We start from the raw sequence: 20,696 nt of genomic DNA, 5'->3' as shown, positions 1-20,696 counted from the left end.
TCCTACTCTGCATCCTAATAAATAAACGTTGGTTCCTACTCTGCATCCTAATAAATAATCTGCACTTTGGATATCAGTGCGACTGTGCGGCCACTCTTTTGTCTTCTTAAAGGTTTTATGACATTCATTTTCATTTATTTTTCTTTTAGGTTTTATGACCTCCTCAATTACACCCAAAAAACCTGAACTTTGAACATTCAGTGGATTTTCTGTGGTCTGAAGTTTTCTTTGGGGTTTGGAAGCCTTTTGAGCTACAATGAAAACAGGCAAAACAGTGAAAACAGTGACATCTGCTGGCAAATCCCATTGACATATATGGGATTTGCAGGATCTTACATCACAAACTGCCGGCAAATCAGAGCACCTGTTTGAGCCAGAAAACCCCAGATCACAGAAAATCTACCGAAACCTTTTTTTTTAATGTCACAATCCCTTTAAGACTTATCTTTTTAGATGTTTCTGCCTTGAGCTAGCCTCGGCCCCAGGCTTACATATCTGCGAAAAGAAAAGCCTGGTCACAACGTAAGGCAAGAGAAGCTATCGGCGGATGTATCGTCCGGAAAACATCCGTCAAATGTATTTCCCCCGGATACGATATTTTCCCGACCAATCACAACACTTGTATCAATCAATCTAAATTGATTTCTAAAGCATCAACGTAATTTCCTTGGGCTATACTTCCGCTAAAATCCCGCAACTTCCACCCAAACAAATGATAGCCTCTACAGCGTAGGTCTTGCCCAGGGTGGCCGTGAGCTGGCACTGCACCACTACTAAGACTGGTGTGCGTTTGGCATCCTCCTGCACTGCACAATACTCCGCATCTTAGACTTAGGCAGTATCGGCAATTATACAGATACTTGTATCTGTATCGGAACAACTTTCAGGGTGGATTTGATGACCAACAGAAACATCACGGTCAACATGTTTACAGAACGTTTTTGCTTCATCATCAGTGCAGATGTTCACAAAGAAAGACGTCATTTTTTTTTATAGTTATCTATTCTATTTTATTATACAGTACTAGAGTACGTAAGTTATACACTCTTGGGGGGAGGTCTCAGGTCGGCCCTTCAGGCATACTGTAAAACTCTCCCCTACCTTCCTCCTCTTGCCATGAACTGGATCGAACAGTAAATCAGCCTTGAGAAAGAATTGCCTGCTGGCACGTGCTTCTGTTTTCAGTCAGGGGACACTGTAATGTACAACTCTATCTGTGTAAACCAACACCTGATTTCAACTTGGTTTAGTGTTGCAAAGTTGTAAGCTTGTAGATCGGCTATTTTCACAGCGTGTGATGTGACGTCTCCCACACATGCACGGCTACAATCAAGGCTTGTTATGCCTGTATTGGTGGCTGGCTGGCTGGCAGGGGTTGTGATGACATTGGAGAGAGAGAGAGCGAGAGAGAGAGCGAGAGCGTGGAAGGTTTTCGTGAGGACAGTTAGGGGAGAGTGGATGGATCTGTAAAGCATTACAACCCCCACAGGGCTTGGCTGTAATCTAGGAATCAGCGAGCCTCCAACGAGAGCACATGAAAACCAAAAAAAAGCCCCTTGGCATCTTCACTCCTTCAGGTTCTCTCTGTTCGCCACCACCACACCACCGCAGCACGCACAACACTGGTTTACCTGCAACAGCTGTCTCTTTCTCTCTCTCTTCCAAAAGGATGACGAAATAATACCTCCTCCGAGATGATGTTTAGTCTTGACTGGCTATTAACTTGGTGTAAGATACAATTTATGCCCAGTCGTATTTGAGTCACGTTACCGACTGTCAAACATTTATTTGACTCTTTAACTCAATCTGGACAGATACCCCTTTTGGTGTTCCAAGCATTATGTTACACTTTAGCTATTTTGTAAAAATCGTGAAAATGTGGCGCAAATCTTTGAATATATATATATATATATATATATATATATATATATTCTTTCAGAGCGAGTGTTTTTAACTCAAATCTTTGCTTCTGTGAGGTCCCTGGAACAGCATTTTTCAAATGGGGGTCGGTGGCCAAATACATTTTTTGTGGTCCTTGACCTGAAATATTGAGAACCACTGAGATAGAAGTATTTCAGAAAACTGTCAGACATTTATTACATTTCGAAGTCAGGCCAAAAAGGGTTAAGTCTCATTTGGAGTCATGGCTATAACACATGGGGGCATGATGACTGTTGTAAAAGATTAGGCCTGCACCATGCAACCATGTCATCAAAGCTGCAACCACTGTAATTCAGTGTAATACAGTTTGTACACAAACCTTGTATTAAGTCTAAGTACAGGCTTAACCCCAGCAAGGCAAGAGAATCTGGCTCATCAGTGAACCTGTATACTAATGACCGACTACAGTCGTACGCTCCACTGCACTTTACTGTGTACTGTAGTACTGTAGACCTGTGTTTTTTGCACACCAGAATTGCAACTTTATCTTTTAACAACATCCTTTTCAAACACCTGCTTTAAGGAAGCAATCAATGTACAATTTCAGTCATTTTTTCTTTTCTTTCTTTTTGTTTTGTTTTTGCAGTCGATGGCCTCGACTGCAGCAATCAAGTCAATGCCGCCGATCATTCAAAGCGAACATGATGATGAGCATATGGGAGGCTGTAGGCCTATTGGGGCCTCGGATAATCTCTTAACCCCCTGGTCCAAGTAAAACCTCAGTTAAATGCTTGTAAATGTGACCTGTGCTGTTGCCACAAATAAAGCCTCAACGTAGCAATTGGAGCATAATAATTATTGTGCGTGGAGAATGTGGTCCACCACCAGCTAAACATCAATGCTGTCTCTCTCTCTCTCTCTCTCTGTCTCTGTCTCCTGGGACTGTGTCAAGACAAAAAAAAAGGGAAAATATTAAAGGAAAGGCTGCCTTTTGAGGTGCATTATTTGGGGCGCATTTGAGGTGCACTGACCATGTTCTCCCTGTGAGCCACAAGGACCGGAGTAAAGGGCCGTCCAGGGCAGGCGTCCACTCCAAGAATGAAAACCGAACAAATGTTGGGCTGCGTATGTATATCAGATTATCAGTGCTTTTCTAGTTTGTCTGACCTTTCAAAGTGATATGATGATATGATATAGTAGTTTTGTCAGTTCACACTGAAATTTGTCTTGCGACGCAGCAGCCAAGTATGATTTCACACATTCACACATTTGACATAGCACAAAGAACAAGACAATTTACATACATAAAGAAAGACAAGAGCAATATCCACCGGCCTACATTACTACCCATGGCCACTACAACTCCTGATTAACACATTCTGACCGGGCACCCATTTTGGTGTCAGCATCATGTTATGCTTTAGCTATTTAAAAATAGCAGATCTACAAGCTCATATCGCGCCACCGAGTGGCGCGATATGAGCTTGTAGGTCTGCTATTTTTGAAAAATCAAAGAGCGACTGACATTTCTAGAATCTGATCTCAGGTCAGAATGGGTTCATCAGACCAGTGTGTGTCCAGTGGAAACCTCGTATGAATCTGATCTCAGGTCAGAATGGATTAAGCCTCAAAGTCGACTGGCTGTGTGTCAAGAAGAAGTACACTGTACTTACAGTGCTTTGCAATGTACTTCAGTTCACGTTCACCCATTCACATTGCACCATGAAACCGTGCACAACCACGCTAATGAAACCATGCATAACAACCACGCTAATGAAACCATGCACAACCACGCTAATGAAACCATGCATAACAACCACGCTAATGAAACCATGCACAACCACGCTAATGAAACCATGCATAACCACCACGCTAATGAAACCATGCATAACCACCACGCTAATGAAACCATGCACAACAACCACGCTAATCGGGAACAGACTTTACGGGTTCAGTGTGTTGCTCAAGGACACTTTGACACACGGCCAGGAGGAGGAGCCAGCGGGAAGCCAACCGAGAACCTTCGGAATTCCAAGGCTGCCTGCCACTCTACCTCCTGACCCAATGCTCAAACTGTGTGTGTGTGTGTGTGTGTGTGTGTGTGTGTGTGTGTGTGTGTGTGTGTGTGTGTGTGTGTGTGTGTGTGTGTGTGTGTGTGTGTGTGTGTGTGTGTGTGTGTGTGTGTGTGTGTGTGTGTGTGACCGCTCAATGGCTGAGTTCACAGCACAACTCTAACAACAAAGGATAGTGGTGACTGACTGCTGTCGCCGGGATCACCGTCATAACCATTTGATGAATAATAGAAACGCTGTCCAGCCAATGAAAATCCATCTTGAAATGTACAGTATAGGTTACTTAATTGGGGTTCAACAGAATCCGTGTGAATGCTCGCATCATTACGATTGTTATCTTACTATTGTGGAGAACAGTATTTTGCTATGTTCATACACTACCGGTAGATTGGGGAGAAAAAAGGGGTGCTAAAATAAATAATGAATAAATAAATAAATATGCAAGACAAGAAAAGGGTGAATGCTGTACGTCGCACTGACGCCTTTTACAGGGTGGAAAAAAGGCTCCTCATCAGAATGACCTCAGGGTTGATTAGAAAACACAAGGCCTGGTGAGAAGATAATTATGCAGTCAGTCAGCGAGACGCGGCAGATGAAAGGGCGTTCATTGCACGACGCTGAGTCACCGCTTTAGTGCACACTCACTCACAGCTTGTAATATCTGAAATGCTTTTGTTTTGTCGTCATTAAGCGAGAGGCACCCGACTGCTCAAAGTGTTGCCAGGTTCATTCATTGGGGCTGCGTTCTGTTTTGAATCGACACGTTGGTCGCACGCTGGACGCTCTGGTGTGCAACAGCAGATCTACAAGCTAACGGTGTGTCCCGTTTGTGACGCGCTGTAGCTTGTTGATCTGCTATTTACTGAGCAGCACGACACTGACAAACAGGTCAAAGGTTTTGCATGAAACATTTTGACATGACAATCAAAATGGCCCCATTCTGAGCTTCTGCTGCCACCTGTCTGTCTGTCTCCTCCTGTCCAGAACAGACACAGTGCAGTGCTACTGTACGTGTCTGTCTCCTCCTGTCCAGAACACACAGTAGGTACTATAATGGACAGACAGGTACAGTGCTAATGTACCTGTCTGTCTCCTCCTGTCCAGAACACACAGTAAGTACTGCACTATGATGGACAGACAGTGCAGTGCTACTGTACCTGTCTGTCTCCTCCTGTCCAGAACACACAATAAGTACTATGATGGACAGACAGTGCAGTGCTACTGTACATGTACATAGCAGTGGTTCGCAATACCTTTTCGTATAAATCAATGGTTTTCAACCCTTTTCATAAGATAAGCCTAGCCCTATAGGCCCATTATTCATTCAGCATTTGAGCCACGGACCACAATTTGATGGGATATTAGCCTCTCAGACCGGCAAAATGTTGATCAAAATAACAATTCTTCTACATTGTCTAATTGTGTAGAATTCTTGTAAATTAAGTAATACAGATGTTTAACAGTAATTCAACTCTTGAGAGCGTTTCATTTTACGCTGTCAAGAGTTAAAGTTTTATAAGGGCCATTTGGTTAGCAACTCTCCATTTAGCTGGGGACCACCTGGATTTGCACATTATTTTCATGATTTTTCAAAAAGTTTATCTGCTATTTTTTGAATAGCCAACAGAGAGAGAGATAAAGGCATCTGAATCTGACAATGGTGGATTTTTATGAAACACCGACTTGAAAGAAACCATGAAAATATTATAACCATCATTTTTTGCTGAAATCTTTGCTTCTATGGGGGTCCCTGGCACAATATATGTTCCGGTCCGCGGCCGGTGGTGAAATACATACGGCGGTCATTGACATGAAAAGGTTTGATAACCATGCACTGCATAGCATACAGCTACCGTCTACAACAGTGGTTCTCAACTAGCCGCAATTTGCAACTCTAGATTTTTTTATAATGGGTTGAATCTAGAGTTGCAACAAGCTCCATCCACTTCCTATTCATCATTTTTGGTTTGCGATCTGCTTGTCTTAAACGACGTTAAACTCACCAACATTGCAGCTGTAGTCCAAGCTTGAATTATCCTCTTTCAATCTGCCGAGCTTGTTTTTCATAAAAATCCACCGTAGAGATGTTATGAGCTACTTTCTGTCAAGACTTACTCTGCAAGTGATTATTTTTCTAAGTGCTGGAGTTTGGAAGCACTCGTCGTACGTCACTGAACGGCCCTGCGTTCAACCTGTTTCGAATTTGCACATAATGCAGGAGGCAGCAGCGCACCCGTTAACAGAAACGACTGCTTCCAAACTGCAACACTTAAAATAATAAATAAATAATCATTTGCAGAGGATGTCTTGACAGAAAGTAGCTCAAAACATATCTACGGTGGATTTTTATGAAAAACAAGCTCGGCAGATTGAAAGAGGATAATTCAAGCTTGGACTGCAGCTGCAATGTTGGCGAGTTTAACGTCGTTTAAGACAAGCAGATCACAAACCAAAAAAGATGAATAGGAAGTGGATGGAGCTTGTTGCAACTCTAGATTCATCCCATTTAGCTCCCCAGCTAAATGATGGAGAGTTGATAACCAAATGGATTTGGTTTCATTTTACGCTCTCATCATGAGGTAATTATTGTTCAAACATCTGCATTAACGTTCGCCTGTTACAGTATATCTCTCTGCCACATCAGTACAGCATGGAATTGTGGACAAAATCTTATCCAACGATGACAAAACATTCTTTAGTTTTGGGTCTGCGAGGCTCTCATCAAACGGTGGTCCGTACGTGGCTCAAATGCCCAATACATAATGGACCACTAGCCCTACAAGTCAGAACCCAATGGTACTGAAGTTTCTGACATTTTGGAGACCCTGCAGTAGCCCGGTTCGGCACGAATCGATTGGGCTGACCCACGGGGTTCCTATAGAGGGGCTAAATGGACCACCGTACCTTGAATGAAAACCACTGGTTTGTAACAATATAACGTGCGTTCAGCAGCATGCAGGCTGCAACCACAAACATAAACATTAAAGTAGTAGTTGATTTAATTACCTACACGACACACGCGTTGTGTGGGATCAGGATGTTGACTCGTTTCGCTGCTCTGAAAAATAAATGTTCAATGAATTGTTGTTGATGTGTGTCTCGGACGCATATCTATGACGTTGATTCGCACGTTGTGCTCTGTTTGTCTCTGACGTCGAAAGAATGCGACACACACACACACACACACACACACACACACACACACGCCACACGCACGCACTTGCGCCACACACACACACACACACACACACACACACACACACACACACACACACGCGATCCTGTTTGGTGCATCACACACACACACACACACATAAACCCAAACAAAAATGTTTAAATTTACTCCTAAACATTTTGCCAAACATCACACTCTCCTGTCCTCCATGGTGGAGACCTGTGCCCAGAAGGGCACTTTTTCTAGTTCAATTCTGCATCTCTTAGTTAGGGCCCATTTAACCATAATGCATTTGGATGGGAAAAATGGCAGATCTGCAAGTTCAGTGTATTGAATGAGATGCGCTGTGAATTTGCATATCTGCTATTTTCCAGCATAGGACCGTTGCACAGTGAATTAAGTATAAACAAGGCTTTAGGATGTATATGCCGTGCATATCCACGAGTTACCCGAGCCGTGCATATCCACGCCCATTTCACAGTTTTCAAATCAGCCTCATGGTGGCGCTACAACAGGCCAAGTTGTGTCTCACACACACGTAGGCTACACACACTACACACAGAGATGTCATATATCTTCATTTTTAATTATATATGTTTATATTTATTTGTATTAATGTAAACATGTATTATCTTATATTAAGTTAAAGATTCCTATTAATCTGCTAACTGATTTAGTTGCCACAAACATTTTGTTTGTGGAAACGAATGAATGAATAAATTAAATCTCATTCATTCATTCATTCATTTAACACTTGACATGAGCTTCATGGTTATATAAACTGTTGTAGCCCACGGGTTCCCAAAGTGGGGTCCGGGGACCCCTAGGGGTACTTGAGGGAGTTCCAGGGGGTCCCTAGCTATAAATAGTGTACAACTTGAACCAAATGGATCCATTTGTACACTCTCAGAGTTAAATTAACAGTGGTTTTAAAATATAATGTGGGGTCTCAGAGATAGAAATGCCATTAAATGCCATAGTCCGTAGTCTAATGCATGTCAAACTGGGGGTCCTTGACATTATTGTCCCGAATATAAGACGACTCTGATTATAAGACGACCCCCATTTTTCAAGACTCATTTGTGGAAAAACAACATTGAATGTCAAATAGTCTAGTCCCCGATTACAATACCACCCCGTTTCTTAGGATATTTCCATTGGGAAAAAAACAGTCTTATATATTCAGGCCAATACGGTAATACGTTTCGGAATCACTGCTAGAGCCATAAAATGGGGCGGCTGTGGCTCAGTCAGGAGGTATAGAGCAGGTCGTCCAATGATCCCTGGGTTGTCGGTTCTAATCCCGGCTCCTCCTCCTGTCCACATGTCGAAGTGTCCTTGGGCAAGACACTGAACCCCACAGTGCCTCCAATGAGTCTGTCGGTGTGAGCTTAGCCACCATTGGTGTGTGAATGTGGGAAGTGAGGACGCTGGCGTCGACTGTTCGCCGCTTCACCTCCCAATAATGTATGAATGAATGAACCATTGTAAAGGGCTTTGAGCACTTGGAAAAGCGCTATAAAAAAATGCAATCATTAAAAAATGCAATTCATTCAAATCTTCTCTTGGGGGGGGGGGGGGGGGGGGTCACTGGCATCCGTTTTCAAATGGGGGTCCGCGGCCTAATAAATGTCGATTTGGGGGTCCACGATATGAAAAGGTTTGGGAACCACTGTTATAGTCTACTCTACTATATGAGACTATATATGAAAACACCACTATGCATCTCTCTCTAATCTGTTTTGAGCTCATTTCCAGTGTTCCCAGATTTTGAGAGAGAAACATCCATGGCCAAAATAAACCACTGTAGCATATATATTTAAAATGATCAGAACGAAAAAAGCTCACAACGCTGTGACCTTGTATATACTGTCTGTATAGATGCTATTGTCAAAACAAAAATCTTCTATTATTGCATTGTAGATCGGGGCTATCTATTTTCGAATAGCCAACCAACGTATGAATGGATAAAGTGGTTAACATTATTGTCAATGAAGGAAAATAAATCCCAAATAAGCAGACATGGCAACAGTGGCTCATTTCTGTCTCGTCAGAGCCAGAGGTTAAGGCAACAGGCATATGTTGACTGGAGAAGGAAATGAAGGGATTACAACAAGAGCATGATTTGAGTTCAGCGAACACGTGCACACACTCTCTCTCTGTCTCTCTGTGTCTCTCTGTGTCTCTCTCTCTCTCTGTATCTCTCTCTCTCTCTCTCTCTCTCTCTCTCTAAGACAAATAAGGCAGGATGTGTATTAAGAAAACATGTTTTTTACATTATTTATTAACATATACCGTATGTGGATAAATGTACTGTATAGAGGTAGCCTCGGTCCCAGGCTTACTTATCTGCGAAAAGAAAAGCCTGGTCACAACCTAAGGCAGAGTAGCTATCGGCGGTTGTATCCTCCGGAACAGCCGTCAAATTTATTTCCCCCGGATACGATATTTTCCCGACCAATCACAACACTTGTTTCATTCGCGGAGAATGTAAACTGATTTGTAAAGCATCAACGATTTCACTTCCGCTAAAATCCCGCAACTTCCGCTGATAGTCTTTTCAGCTTAGGTCTTGCCCAGGGTGGTATGGAGGTGGACAACTCTGACGATGGAGTTCGAGGGCCACTCTATTTCCACACTCACTGCAGAGGGCCACATTGCATATTATACTGTTGTAGCAAAAAAATAGCCGATCTACAAAGCTCAAAACGTGCCACAGTGTGATGCGTTTCGAGCTTGTAGATCAGCTATTCTTTTTGCTATTATTTGAATTGAAATCCTGAATTGTGAATTGTGAGTAACATTTATATTTAATTCCAAATACCTTAAATTATAGTTATGTTAGCTTTATAAACTAAATACAAATACATTGGACATGAAAAAAAAAAGACAATAAGATTTTAATACTACTCATTAAGCTACTAATTTAGACTATAATTAATTAAAGCGGGTCATGTTTCAGCATTCTGATATTAACCTGAGGGCCACATTAAGTGAAAGACAATACATTTGTGTTAAAAATAAGTTTTCAACATGCAACAATTAAAATAAGTTTTCAACATGCAACAATTAAGGGGATAGTGCTTCATGACAGTCGGTGGCAAAAGCAACAAAATGGTGCCCTCGTGAGGTTTCATATACCACAGTCATTCTGCTCCCAGGAATCGAAAGCAAACATTTACATATAGACACGTTTCTCTGTGTAACAATGGAAAGTCTAATTGGGAATCCATTCAGTAACAAAAGAAGAACAAAAATAGGCTGCAAAGTGTTGCGAGTTCAGCTATAATCTGCAATAATCTTTGAAAAATCTACAACAAAGATTATACTATTTTGCGCGACACATGTTTACACTTTTTTGGGGCCACCTCAAAACAGACAATTAAGGTCCGAACTCACTTGTGACCGTTGGCACACCCCTCGAGGCCCCCGGACCCCAAGTTGGCACACCCTGCCGCGCTATGGGCTACGAGCTCGTAGCGCGGCACTCTGTGCCGCGCTACGAGTTTGTAGATCTGCAATTTTTTAAAATTTGTAAAAATGTGGCACAAATCTTCTTTATAATCCCAAATATTCTTTTAGAGAAAACGTTTTTAACTCAATCTTTGCTCTGGGGGGGGGGGGGGGGGGTCCCTGGAACAACATATATATTCAGATGGGGGGGTCTGCGGCCAATTACATATAATCTTTTGGGGGTCCTTGACTCTATATTGAGCACCACTGATACAGAAACATACCGGTATTTCAGAAAACGGTCAGGATTTAGAAGACATCTTTTAAACGTCGACGTCATTTATGACATGCCCATAGGGTTCACTCATGTGGTTAAAATAACTACTTTGACTTTGACAGGTTCAGTATACCCATAATGCTTCATGCCATGGGCATTTATACGGCAGATCTAGCTGGCTTTGATGAAGACCAGATGGATTGGACGGCCAACTTTGTTCCATCCATCGCGCGCGCGCCCCCCCCCCCCCCCCCCCCCCCCCCCCGGAGGTGTGACATACACACACTACACACCGCCGCATTGGTCCCTGATGTTGTCATGGCGTGGCCCCACGCACGGCCCCGGTGCTGTGCATGTTGTACAGACGTGTGCAACAACATGTGTGTGGCAGTGTGGGTCCGCTGCTCGGAGGAAGAGCATGCAGTCAGTGAGTGAGAGCTGCTCAGCTGTGCGTGTGTGCGTGTGCATGTGTGCGTGTGCGTGTGTGCCCCGCAGAACAGACCCAACATGAATGAGCCATCCATGTGTCACAGCTGCCCCTGATTCAACACCATCTCCCCATTATATTTATTACTATAGTTCTCTTCAGCTCAAGAGCCAAAAGAGGTCTTATTCTCCTGCATTTATATAGCGCCTTTATCCAAGGCGCTTTACATACAATGTGCATTATACATTCACCCATCCACATTCCACACACACACACTGTGGAATGTCATAACATTTTAGTCGAGCACATCTGCAGTTCATTTTGTCGACTGAAATGTAATTTTGGCGGGCCTTGATCATGCCGTCGTGATGGCTGATTTGATATTTTATACGGGACATCTTCCTAACATTTTAGTCTAGTTTTTATTTTGTTGACAAAAATTGTCAGTATATTTAGTCTTATAAGTTTCAGTGATCATAGCTTAGTTCGTCATATAGTTTCTATAGTAGTCACTGATGTAGCTGTGCCACCGTAGTTGCAGAACAAGGGATTGATTGACTGTCTTATAAGGGCTATAGTTGATGCTCATGGACCTCAGGGAGACTGCATGTCTTATAGGGGCTATAGTTGATAGGGGTGTCAAAAAAAATCGCGATTCCCGTTATGAACGATTCAAAATCTATTCATAATTTCCAAAAATCGATTTTTTAATTTTTTTTTATTATTATTATTTTTCTTATTTTTTTTAGATTTTATTTCTGGTTAGTTACAGGAGTTTTCACTACATGGTGTTTATAATATGAAATGTAAGCTCACCCTAACCCTCACCCTTACAGTAAACATCATGTCTTCAGTCATTTTCAAGTTAATCACTTCAGTTGGCTGGAGTAGATTGTGATGAAATCCTATGTATTGAATCAAGAATCATTTTGAATAGAGAATAGTTTCGAATCTGGAAAAGAAATCTTTTGAATAAAATAAAAAAATCGTTTTTGGAGAATCGTAGAATCGAAAAAATCGATTTTGAATCGAATCGTGACCCCAAGAATCGGAATCGAATCGAATCGTGGGACACCCAAAGATTCACAGCCCATGATGCTCATGGAGCTCAGGGAGACTGCATGTCTTTATAGGGGCTATAGTTGATGCTCATGGACCTCAAGGAGACTGCATGTCTTATAGGGGCTATAGTTGATGCTCATGGACCTCAAGGAGACTGCATGTCTTATAGGGGCTATAGTTGATGCTCATGGACCTCAAGGAGACTGCATGTCTTATAGGGGCTATAGTTGATGCTCATGGACCTCAAGGAGACTGCATGTCTTATAGGGGCTATAGTTGATGCTCATGGACCTCAAGGAGACTGCATGTCTTATAGGGGCTATAGTTGATGCTCATGGACCTCAAGGAGACTGCATGTCTTATAGGGGCTATAGTTGATGCTCATGGACCTCAAGGAGACTGCATGTCTTATAGGGGCTATAGTTGATGCTCATGGACCTCAAGGAGACTGCATGTCTTATAGGGGCTATAGTTGATGCTCATGGACCTCAAGGAGACTGCATGTCTTATAGGGGCTATAGTTGATGCTCATGGACCTCAAGGAGACTGCATGTCTTATAGGGGCTATAGTTGATGCTCATGGACCTCATGGAGACTGCATGTCTTATAGGGGCTATAGTTGATGCTCATGGACCTCATGGAGACTGCATGTCTTATAGGGGCTATAGTTGATGCTCATGGACCTCATGGAGACTGCATGTCTTATAGGGGCTATAGTTGATGCTCATGGACCTCATGGAGACTGCATGTCTTATAGGGGCTATAGTTGATGCTCATGGACCTCAAGGAGACTGCATGTCTTATAGGGGCTATAGTTGATGCTCATGGACCTCAAGGAGACTGCATGTCTTATAGGGGCTATAGTTGATGCTCATGGACCTCAAGGAGACTGCATGTCTTATAGGGGCTATAGTTGATGCTCATGGACCTCAGGGAGACTGCATGTCTTATAGGGGCTATAGTTGATGCTCATGGACCTCAAGGAGACTGCATGTCTTATAGGGGCTATAGTTGATGCTCATGGACCTCAAGGAGACTGCATGTCTTATAGGGGCTATAGTTGATGCTCATGGACCTCAAGGAGACTGCATGTCTTATAGGGGCTATAGTTGATGCTCATGGAGCTCAGGGAGACTGCATGTCTTATAGGGGCTATAGTTGATGCTCATGGACCTCAAGGAGACTGCATGTCTTATAGGGGCTATAGTTGATGCTCATGGAGCTCAGGGAGACTGCATGGCCACAGACCTGGTCTTATAGGGGCTATAGTTGATGCTCATGGAGCTCAGGGATACTGCATGGCCACAGACCTGGTCAACAAAGGCCTTGCTCGTATATGTACATTGGCAGACTGCAGGACATGGCATTAGTCTCTTCTCCACAAACAGTCAGACAGACAGACAGGCAGACGGTGGGAAAAAGAGAAATGGCAGAAACTGTTGTATACACAGCTACTGTAGAGCCTGACCGAGAGCTGACCATGCAGAGCTGATATATATATCGATATATATATATATATATATATGATATTATTTGCCTTATTTTTTAACCACTTTCAATCTGCCAGGCCTATATTTTGTGCATGTCCAATTAGGTGAAATAGGTTTATTTATTTATTTAATATGGCTTCTGTGGATAAAATGTGTTGTATTTACTTCTGTTTGTTCATTGTATAATTCAAGTTAAAAGTTATTTTCAGATATTGAAGTTTATTTAACTTTGTGTGACTTTTCTAATGTAACATGTTGAGTATGTTAATACAATATAAAACTTGCCGTGGTTGTATTTTGTCTCCCCGCTCTTCTATTGAGACATTTAGCTCGTGTCAAAGGTCATGTGTCACCTGATCACAGATACAATGTATCCTCTGAGCGAGCAGCCGGGGTAGGAGAGGAAAGAGGCCTAGTGCACTGCAGATGAAATACTAGAAAAAGTGCCCTTCTGGGCACAGGTCTCCACCAGGATAGGAATGTAGGACATTGCAGCTTGCCTTCATCTGGTGGTTGGATAAAAGGGCAACAAAAGTAAATCAGGATGGAGTCTGAGAAATCTGAAAGACCGGTTTCGTTGAATGGCTCTAGAGAGACTGTGTACCAATTTGCGTGATGTTTGGACAAAATCTGTAGGTGTACTGTGCAAAAACTTGTTTTGCACAAAGCGGCCTCCTGGTGGCGCTATAACAGGCCGTTCTGGAAAGTTTGGGGCAGAGGTTCATCTTTGGCATCCAGGGAGTGTGTGTGCAAAATTTGGCATCGACCGGGTTAACAGTGGCCGAGATTAGCTGCTCACGGACACAACACACACACACACACACACACACACACATGGACGGACGGACACACGGACGGACGGAGTGCAAAACATACTTCGGCCTGGTGGAGACAATAAGTGAAATAAGTCAGGTCGGAGTTGGCTTAATTGTTGGTATCTGGCGATAACGAGCTGGGCATCTAAACCCTGGATTCCATGTCTCATTTTATGTCAAGGATCCCCAAAAATATATGTAATTGGCCGCCGACCACCATCTGAAAATATGTTGTTCCAGGGACCTCGATCCCAGAAGCAAAGATTTGAGTTAAAAACGTTCGCTCTGAAAGAATATATATATATTCAAGGATTTGCAACACATTTTCACGACTTTTTCAAAAATAGCAGACCTACAAGCTCGTTGAGCTTGTAGATCTGCTATTTCTCAATAGCTAAAGTATAACATAATGCTTAAAACACCAAAAGGGATTCCCGTTCAGAGCCCTGAGAGAGATATGGAGCACAACTCCTACCTTCAGCTCCACATCTGTAAGCCCAGCTGTGCTGCTCATGCACTGAGCCCAGAACCTTTACAGCCCAAAAGCTGCACTATGAGCTTGTAGATCTGATTTTTGGGGGGAAATCCTGCAAGTTTGTGCAAATCTTTGAATAGTATTTGTAAAAATTGAATATATAATACAGAGTTCAACTCAGGGGGCGGAACATTAAACTCTCATTGTTTCTGCTCCTCAATCAGATCAGTTGAGCTGATTTATTTTCAATATAATATAATGGAACCTTGATCTTCTCTCAAGTTTTCCTCATGAGTGACATAGGCTATAGTACAGTTCCAGGGGGTCCCCAGCTAAATGATAGTTAGGAAGCAAATGGACCCTTATGGGTCTGTAACTCTGAGAGTGAGTTAATTGAACAGTGATTTTACAATATTAATTGGGGTGTCCCAGAGATAGACGTGCCATTAAACGGCGGTCCGTACCGTAGCCTATAATGCGTGTCAAACTGGGGGTCCTTGAACAAATTGAACAGGTTGAGAATCACTGCTAGAGCCGTAAGAATCCTCTCTTATTATAGGGGTCCCATGGCATATCATTTTCAAAAGGGGGTCCGCAGGCTAATTATTAGCGTCAATTTGGGGGTCCTTGACATGGAAAATGTTTGGGAACCCAATCAATGTATCAATGTACAGCAGGGGTGGGCAACTTTGACGATGGAGAGGGCCACAATATTTCCACACTCACTCCCTAGGGCCATATATTACTGTCATAGCAAAAATAGCCGATCTACAAGCATTTTGCTATATTCGAATTGAAATCTTGAATTACTTTTTCCTATTTTTGAATTGGAATCCTGAAAATTAACATTTTTATGTAATTTCAAATGCCTTTAATTATACTTGTGTTGCAGCAATGAGCTACTAATTTAGTAAGTAATTAAAGCGGGTCATGTTTGCACGTTGTGGAATTGTAAACAGCTGCGAAACCAACATATATATCAGTATTCTGACATTAACCCATGAGGGCCACATTAAGTGAAGGTGGGGGCCGCATGTGGCCCCCGGGCCGCCAGTTGCTCATGTATGATGTACAGTATATGTATATTCAGCGATGCCGTCGTGGACGAAAAATGTCCTTTACCGCGGGATGACCCCGAGTGGAAACAGTGTGAGCTCCAGACACACAGGAACCCGTCAGATAAGACGGCACCAACATGTTCAAAGATGCATCGGATGCATCGGAGAGCACTCAGGGGTAAAGTAAGTAAGTAACATGTTCAAAGAGGCTTTCCGGCGTCACCGGAGGGCCCTGACCATGCATGCGGTCAGTCAGCACCGCTCGTATTATCTCCATTAGCCCATTTAGGCCTGACGTCTTCCAAATCCTGACAGTTTTCTGAAAAACCTTATGTTTCCATATCAGTGGTGCTCAATATTTCATTTCAAAGACCCCAAACATTATATGTGTAATTGGCCGCCGACCCCCCCCATCTGAAAATATGTAGTTCCAGGGACCCCCCCCCCCCCCCCCCCAGAAGCAAAGATTTCTTCCTTTATGATGAATTCCTGTTCTGTTCTTTAACTATATAGAAGTGTCTATTTGTACGTCTCTAAATGTTTTGATGAATTGAACAATGTGGACCCTGTGTAATGCTTAATTGGGTAGGTCCACTCACAGTTAACAGTCTTTGTATTGAGTTTGTGCTTGAAATGTACTGTAATTCTGCAAACTAGTTAATAAATATTTCAACCAATCAATCAATCAGTTAAAACGTTCGCTCTGAAAGAATATATATTCAAAGATTTGCGTCACATTTTGACGATTTTCTTTCAAAAATAGCAGACCTATACAAGCTCGTAGCGCGACACCGAGCTTGTATAGATCTGCTATTTTTCAATAGCTTATTAAAACACCAAAAGGGGTTCCCGCCCAGAATGGGTTAAGACTTCTGACACAGAAGGCCAAAGCGGGACCCTGCGGAGTCTCCAAGCTCCACAACGTCTTCCCATCATTAACACAGAGGAGCCACTTTCATCTCTCCACCCCTTCCACTCAGGGATGCTTCCTTCTTCCGCCGCGGCTTTAGCATCGCTGCGCTTATGAGTCCCTAAAAAGAAACTTGCACCTAATGGCCTCAGGTGTACAAGCATGTGTGTGTGCAACGCGTTTCTCTGTACTGCTGCGCCTCGCTCACTAAACACACGTCCTTCCCTGCAGTAATGACTTCCAGCATGGGTCTTTGGGTTAATAAGCGTGGCCCTGGTTGGTTGGTTGGTTGGCTGCATATCTGCCTGCGGACGAATCCTTTACTGTAGGTCCATGTTTCAGGACCGCATGCAGGCCGGAGCCCATATGGCTGCCTGTCTCCTTCTGCGGTATAGCTCTGTCTATTGCTGGGGTGGAAAAGTTCATCCAACTGATTGTACTGTACTGTATGTAGTATGTACAGTATTTATGTAATTGTACGGCAAATAGACAATAAGCTGAGCCTGTATAGATAGTGGTGTATGTATACCACTGTTGCAAGTATAAAATAGGCCGGGCTTATGTGATGTTAAATCACTCACCATACAGTATATCCTATAAGAACTCCTATAACTTTCACCACCCAAAAGAAAATGAAATAAAAATATTGCTATACAGTATGATGCCACGTATCAGCAAATTTTTATATTGCAATATATCATGGGATGGTACAGTATATCGATTCGTGACGATGAGGGTTCACAGTGATGTACAGTAGATGTGTTTTTTCTGTCCTGGCACAAAACTATGGTTACGTATTGAAGTCTCAGTGACTTTAGAAAATTGTCCAAATATTCCTTTTCCAGCTAGAGCGTCCATACGAGCGTCCATACGAACACGATTGGCCGTTGTTCGTGGAACGGAAGCCGGGTGGGGAGGAGAGACGAAGAACCATCTAAGTCCATCATTTATTCTGACCCTCCCCAAAAAGGCCTATGTGCCCTGACCCCTGACCCCTTATATCCATCATTTATACAGTATGGATAATTAGTATGGACGTATATGGTTATTCGTCTCAACTGCTTATTGTCACTTCCACGTACTCCTCTACGGGCCGGGAGGGGCGGCGCCGCTCAGCAGGGAGGAACAGGGACGTCCTCCCAGTGGGGGCTCCTCACTGGCGGGCCAGTAGGATACAAAACTTCAACAGCAGTGAGAATGTGTGTGTGTGTGTGTGTGTGTGTGTGTGTGTGTGTGTGTGTGTGTGTGCATTTATTTATTTATTTATTTATTTATTTATTTATTTATTTATTTATTTATTTATTTATTTATTTATTTATTTATTTATTTATTTATTTATTTATTTATTTATTTAACAGGGACAGCACTCATTAATCAACATGTCAGTTTTCACATCAATGTAAATGGGCCAGAGTTAGCCAAAGCTAAATTTCATCTGTATAGTCCCTGGGCAGGCTCTTAAAAAGTAAATGAAAAAATAAAGACAGAGTGTAGTGTGCCTGCACACAACACCATGCGTTGATGCCATGTGTGCATATGTGCAGGCACCCATCACCACGTCCATACAAAAACACAGTACAATACAGATAAAAGAAAGACAAAGTGTGGGGCGCCCGCACACAACACCATGCGTTGATGCCATGTGTGCATATGTGCAGGCACCCACCACCACGTCCATACAAAAACACAGTACAATACAGATAAAAGAAAGACAAAGTGTGGGGCGCCTGCACACAACACCATGCGTTGATGCCATGTGTGCATATGTGCAGGCACCCAACACCATGACCATACACAATACAATACAATACAATACAATACAATACAATACAATACAATACAATACAGATCAACATGGTACAGGGACAGAACAACTGCAAAGTGAAATGAGAAATGACACCGAATACTAATTCGTTACTAATAGTTACTCATGATTACAGATTTGAATTGTTTTTAGCCACCTTTTCAGGTTGAATTTGAAGGTCAGATAGTTGGAAGTCTCTCTTACTTCTGTGGGGAGACTGTTCCAGTGATGGGAGGCTCTAACAGAGAAGACCGTTTTACCAAACACACTACGTCTGATTGGCACTTCACAGTCCCCTCTGGTAGTTGCCCTTGTTGCTCTGTCACCACTGTCCCTTCGATCTATGAACTGGTTCAGTGGTGGAGGTGCGAGTCCATTTAAGATCTTAAAAATGAGACAAGCAAAGTGTTTGAAGCAGTTAAAATTAAATAGGTTGTACTTTTGAACTATGTGGCAATGGTGGTAACGGATGGGCTTTTGGTCAAGTGTTTTTAATGTCTGTTTGTACAGTGATTCTATGGGTTTTAAAGTTGTCTGGTTTGTCTGTGACCAGGTTGTGAAACAGTACGTTATGGGTGAAAAAATCATAGCATGCATGAAGAGTTTAGCTGCATCGGTTGTTAGATATGGTCTTATGTGTCTGAAATAAAAAATGTGTGTGTGTGTGTGTGTGTGTGTGTGTGTGTGTGTGTGTGTGTGTGTGTGTGTGTGTGTGTGAGAGAGATTTGGAAGCCTCTGTAATGTCCATAAATCAGTCGTGAGGGGCCTGCAGATTGCAGGCATGCCCAAGCCGAGAGCTGATCAGGCATCGCGGCACTTGAAGCACTTGTTGTAGAGTTTCTTTCAAGCTTGCGCATCCACTATTGTTTGTGTTCAAGAAATTCCTTGTAAAATGTGAATGCAAATAAAGATGTTAAATGTGTGTGTGTGTGTGTGTGTGTGTGTGTGTGTGTGTGTGTGTGTGTGTGTGTGTGTGTGTGTGTGTGTGTGTGTGGGCATAATAAACTGACTAAACTGGAGAAAAGGGTGGTGAAAGCACCTTTTGTTTGCATGTTCAACACACCCTCCCTGACGTGACTTTGATTCCCTGCCTCGTCGCACACAGACTAGGCCGTGATGTCACTCACACTGTAGCTAAAATAATTCAGGGGGCTTAAAATGTATGAATCTGGGAAAGAGTCCAGTGAGCCGTATAATTCAGTTTCCAAATCAGCGTCCAAAGTTAACAGCAATAAACGCTTTATCTACAGTACGTGAAGTTAAGATTCAGTTGGCATGTCCGTGCTCACGTTTTCTTTTTTAAACATTTATTTCCCTCTGCAGTGGTCCCGGTGCCTCAGGCCCGCTCTATCTGGGATGTCAGTAGGGCAATGGGTCTTGCATCTTAACAGTGTAATAAACAGCTAGAATGTTTAACTGTATTCCCGTTAAATCGGTATATAGTAGCTCCCACCGATGTTTAGTTGGGGAGGGTCCAGTGAGGTCAAGATGATTAACCTCTGATGGTGCTGTGAAGTTTTGCTTCATCAGCAAAACAAAAAAAAAAAAGGGGTGAAAAAAAGAAAAAAGGCAAAATTCCTTCTCGAGTCTTATGTATTCTGTCCCATTGCCATCTAGGCTGTCCCTCCCTCCGCGAGGAGGAGGAGGAGGAGGAGGAGGAGGGGGGGGGGGGGGGTGGGGGGGGGGGGGGGGGCAGTTCAAACAGACTCCATAAACATAAGCAGTGGAGTTTATTGGGGCTGGCCTAGTTTGGAGAAAGCACGGGATGACGCTAGGCTACATTCACACCAGCTGAAG

The 20,696-nt window shown here is 42.9% G+C and overlaps 1 protein-coding gene across 3 annotated transcripts in view; it reads right to left on the bottom strand.

The window, feature by feature from the left end:
- The window catches only part of xrcc4 (X-ray repair complementing defective repair in Chinese hamster cells 4), a 61,155-nt gene extending 54,088 nt beyond the window's left edge, over positions 1–7,067 (bottom strand). For all 3 annotated transcript variants that reach the window (XM_083794211.1, XM_083794212.1, XM_083794213.1), the window contains exon 1: positions 6,960–7,067. The gene's annotated coding sequence lies outside the window, so the exon portion shown is untranslated. The remainder of the gene's footprint in view (positions 1–6,959) is intronic.
- Between the last annotated feature and the right edge of the window lie 13,629 nt (positions 7,068–20,696).

This window comes from Protomyctophum parallelum, assembly GCF_964188405.1.
Source record: "Protomyctophum parallelum genome assembly, chromosome: 21".
Lineage (NCBI taxonomy): Eukaryota > Metazoa > Chordata > Actinopteri > Myctophiformes > Myctophidae > Protomyctophum > Protomyctophum parallelum.
Note: the sequence above shows the minus strand (reverse complement) of the source record. Positions and strands in the feature narration are given on the sequence as shown.